This window comes from Diadema setosum, chromosome 10 (genome assembly GCF_964275005.1).
Source record: "Diadema setosum chromosome 10, eeDiaSeto1, whole genome shotgun sequence".
Taxonomy (NCBI): Eukaryota; Metazoa; Echinodermata; class Echinoidea; order Diadematoida; family Diadematidae; genus Diadema; species Diadema setosum.
The window spans coordinates 8,161,269-8,166,504 of NC_092694.1; positions in this window are offsets into that span (position 1 = coordinate 8,161,269).

Genomic DNA, 5,236 nt, shown 5'->3' on the forward strand with positions numbered 1-5,236 from the left:
TTCTTTGCGAAAGATGTATTTTTTCTCCGTCATTATATTTCACAAAAGGTGGATATGTACTACCAACACTCTTCATTCAGTTTTATTACACAAGAAGGATGAATGACAAAGTGGACATGGACTGTTCATGAAATGAAGATTTTGATCGCAAACCGATTTAAAGGGACTGTACAGTACTGGTTGAGGTAGGGATTCATGTTTTGAACATTCCTAAGCGAGATAATGAAAAGCCTCCTATGAAATATGAAAGAGCATGTAATTTTAAGAAGGATTCAACGTTTATTTGATGAAAATTGGTTTTCAAATGGCCGAGATATCCAAAATAGTGCTAATAATAAAAGGCGACATGCCCCAACTTTATTAGTATCTCTTTGTTTCACCTTGTTTTTGGATATCTCAGCCATTTCAAAACCGATTTTCATCGAAAAAACTTTTGATACCCATTAGAACTGCATGCTCTTTGGCATCTCATAGAGTGGTTTCTGAATATCTCACAAAATGTTAAAAGCTAAATCTTCACCTCGACCAGAACTGTACATACCCTTTAAGGTGTCATTTTCAAAATATTTCAAGTAAGTCCCTCATCAGATGGAGCAAACCTTGCCAATGATAAACACTGCATAGAGATCGATCAAGTGTCCATCCACACCGACAGGTGTCAAAGTACGTTGTGATGGTGTTGAAAAGTGTTCACCTGGCCCTTCGTGGCGTTAATTTGACACTGTAGCTGCATGGTGATATTTTGACACTGTGCTGGTGTTAATTCAACATTGCTACTACATAACGTGCTGATTCGACATTGCTGGTGATAATGTCAATGGTATAACACCAGCCCAGTGTCAATAGGAGACCACACCAATTGGTGTTACTTTGGTGTACATGTAAATGTGCTCACATTTTTTTCTTAAAAAATCAAGCATTTTATCGACAAGTTATTGTTCGTCTTCATGAAGTTTTAAATCAACAAGAAAAACAGCAACTAGTCCTAACTTATACCTATGTGTAAAAGTTTTACATTTTGAAGACAGTGACACACCAAGGTACGTGACAGCTGGACACCGCAAATGAGCACAGGAAATTTAACACCAGCTCCGTGTTTCATATTTAACACACAAATTTTTGAAGTGTACCTCATGCACTTTTAGTACATAAGGAGATTCTGCAACTAATGATTGAAAATATACTGTATGCCATTATTTTTCTATTATTTTCCTCACTTTTTTCAGCAGATTTTATCCCAAATATCTCAAACTGACAGGAACGGAGATATTCCCTTTTGCGATGAAACTTTTCACCGTATCTTTTTTTTTTCTTTTTTTTCAGATATAATCCCAAATACCTCAAAGTGACAAGAATGGTGTTACTTCATTTTGCGATGAAACTTTTAAAATGCTTAAGTCCGCATTTTATTTTAGATACAAAAGCCTTCTGAAACTGTTCTCAAAGTTTTTTTTTTTTGGATGACTTTCAAAAAAAAGAAACAAAGAACATAGCCTGGGAATATTGTAGCAATGTGGGGTTACTGACTTCTACTATTTTCTGTTTTCTCAGGGTTGTTTTTTTTTTCTCTCTCTCTCTTTATGTTTTTATTCGCGAGGATTACCGTGGCTGTCTTTATTTCTTAATGACAGATAAAGTGGGAACGAATTCCCATTGATGAGTCGGTAATACTTCCGAAAGCAATTTCCCCCTGTGTTTCCTTTCTCCACCTGCCCCGCTGTCCGCGGGGCCATTGACCGCACAACGAAACCCGGGAGCTCGCACCGATAAATCACACTCGTGAGCTCTACTTTTATGGCACAATTTTCGGCGTTCCGTTTTGTTTTGTTTCGTTTTTTCTGCTTGTCTTTTTTTTTTCTCTCTTCATCGCCACCACAAACGTTAAGATGAAGAACGCACTTTTCCGAAGGCATATCATGCATAAAATACGTACCCAAGAAAGTACAAACAATCAAACACCAACAGCAACAACGATAACTGAAAGAGAGCTGAGAGAGCTGAGTTGCTGCACGCAGTAAGACTGGAAAAGTGCAGATGCCTGCCATCATGGCGGAGTATTTCGTAAGAATTGAGTAGAAAAAGGAGGTCGCTTCGGAAACAGGGGAAGTAAGCTATAGCCACGATATAGCCATATGATGAATGCCGCTTAGTCAATGCACCTCTTTGTTTATAGATGATGTGAAAAGGTGGACGAAAACCATTCAAGTCACATATTGACAATATCAGAATCAGTATCGGAAAAGTTGAAATTTAATCATCTCCACACCTAGTTCAATTTTCACACTGTTTTATGCAAGTACGCATACATGAAACGAAAGAAAGATATGTTTTATCGTATTTTTATAATAAACGCCTTTGTGTTGTGTTTTTTACAAATATGGAAAAAATTTAGTATATAGAAAAAAAATATTTCATTCATTGTTAAGCATTGTTATGATGGTATTTTGATAATTTTCAGTGAGTGTAATGCAGCAAATTATACTGTTAGAAGTGTATGTGTAGAAAATGTATATTGAATAAAATCTATATTTTTATGATAAAAAAGAAAAGTACAGAGACATAGCGTGAAATACAATTTCATTAACCCTAATTCTTAGAAAAGCATATTAAGTACACAAGATCGCGCATGTCAATTAATGAAATAATCAAGTTTTTGTTTGTTTGTTTTTTTAACAGGGGAATGTATAATGCACAAAAAGACTTCTGCAGGACACGATCATAATCATGATAATGAAGATTTCAAGAGTCAGGATTCAAATTTATCTTCATTTCCATCAAATAAACAGAGATATTATATATGTATGTATAATAATGCAGAGGAAATTTGTAATGATTGGAAGATAACAATTTGAAGATAATTGCAAGATAACAAAATAAGCATCATGAAAGTTTCACATGAATTTGATTATAATATCAATTGTAGATACAATAATAGATACACTTATCATCATCTCTACTTTATATTATATGATCAGAATTCTCAGTATCATTCATTATGTTTAGATCTTAATATGGGGTATATGAAATTCAACATGTCTCCCAAAGGTCATGAAAATAGCTGACCTCTTGATCTCACAGGAATTCTTGGTGTCACGAGATCTTTGACCGTTGAGAGTGCGTGTGGTCATCTTACACACGTGTTGGGGCAATCTTTATCTCGACCTCTTCTAATCAACAAGGTGACTGGACAACAAATCCAAGGTTTGGAAACGGGAAATAACACAAAGATGCGCTTGTACAGGAAAGAAGAAGAGCACCTCATATCCGGGCAAGCTTGCTTTATTTGGCAGAAGGGTTATCATGGCTATTAAATTTTAAAAAGAGAGAGAGAGAGAACAGGTAAGAATTTGATGCGTCAAATACTCATGACAGGAGTTTAGAAGCGAAGGTATAGTAAACTCTTTTATCAGCGCGCTGCAAATAACTTTAACCTGGTGGTATCGGTGAGTTTGGAGTCACATCCTGTATACTGGCGTATCAGGACTATCGGAGATATGTTTAGAACGCTCTGCGCAGCGTAATATTCTCACGCCTCTTGCTTATGTGGGACTTTTCTTCCTTGCATTTTGTCAGATTTTGTTGTTATTGTTGTTGCTGTGATCGTTGATTTTTGTTCCTTTGTTTTGTCCCTTTTTTACCTTGGCTTGACACTCTGCACTTTATATGTTTGCAAGTGCTTGTTGACGCAAGATAGCACTACGGGAACAAGACTTGTCGTTTTGCCGAGTATATCTGATGTTCAAGCTACCTTATTCATTGCCACGGGTTGGACATGGAACACGGCTGTGCGATGGTGTAAGACTTTTTTTTTTCTATAGTCAGGTAAAGTTTAATGTACTATCCAAGATACTCGCGCATATTTGGAACGCTTTGGCCCCTGAAGTCTTATAAATATTCATAATAGCGTTATAATTTATGAGGGGAGTAATTATAATGTGAAAAAATATACAATGTTTGTTCGCTGTTGGGAAATGATGTACAGGATAAGTTGATTAGGTGATTTTTGCAATAGCAAAAATTGTCGGGATAGAAAAATGACTCGTCAGTATCATTCCATTATCAACCTCTCATTCGGCAAACTTACACATATTACTTCGTGGGAAAACGACAGCAACAGTGATAACAAGGACAAAGATAATGACAGTGACAACAACGACAACTAGGCTTCGCTCGCACTTTCCCGTGAAAACCACTGCATGCGTTATGGTTGCAAGCTATAAAGAAAATGCAATATCAACCCATTTGAAGCAAATTTAGGGAGAACATGATCTATAGCCATACTTTAATGGGTGCTTTGAGTACCGATTAGCACAGAAAACCCCATAGCGTTGTAAATACTGTCCAAAGTTCCTGGTACAGAAAGGGTTAAAAGTCATGCAGGAGTATAGCCGGGGTGCTGTTCGTTATTCCGAAGGTTCGTTATTCCGAAGGTTCGTTGTTCCGAAGGGTCTTTAATCCGAAACACGCAAATTCCCTGTACCTAGAGGTTCGTTAATCCGTAAATGAAAAAGGGGTCCTTAATCCGAAAATTTGTGGCGTTATTCCGAAGGTTCGTTATTCCGAAGATCGGTTAATCCGAAAATGAAATTCGGAACAATGAACCTTCGGAATAACGAATCTTAGGAATAAAGAGCCTTCGGAATAACGAACCTTCGGAATAACGAGCTGTAACCGTATAGCCGTACCGTTAACAAATGGTTAGCAAGCAGATCATCGGAGGGAGCTGGGTCTCGAAATGTCAGAAACAAAAAAAAAAATAATAATGATAATGCTTTTGTTAAAAATGATTAAACGCTATTATGTTTCATGGCCTCATTAATTGTTGTTGTGTGTTTGTTGTTGCCCTATAACCTCATGCATTTGACATTACATTTTGCCAATATAGCGTTTGGAGTGTACGGCTAAAAGATTCCTCGATTTCTTCCAATTACTGGTCTGATGTGTATAAATAGCACGTAATTTATCCTCATGTAGCCTTATATTATCAGTGTTATTTTAATTTTATTTATGAGTCTAATGTAAAGCAACCGTATCAGGCTTCGAGGGGCTGGATTGTTATTTTATATTCGCCCAATAAACCATATTGAATTGAATTGCATGGATGCATTGACTGAAATTCATGAAAAATAAGAGGAAAACATATTGAAAAAAGCCCATGTTTCTCACCGCCAAATGAACTTAATGACATTTTGACACCATGATATCAACTTCAATTCAAATGTGTTGAAAATTAAAG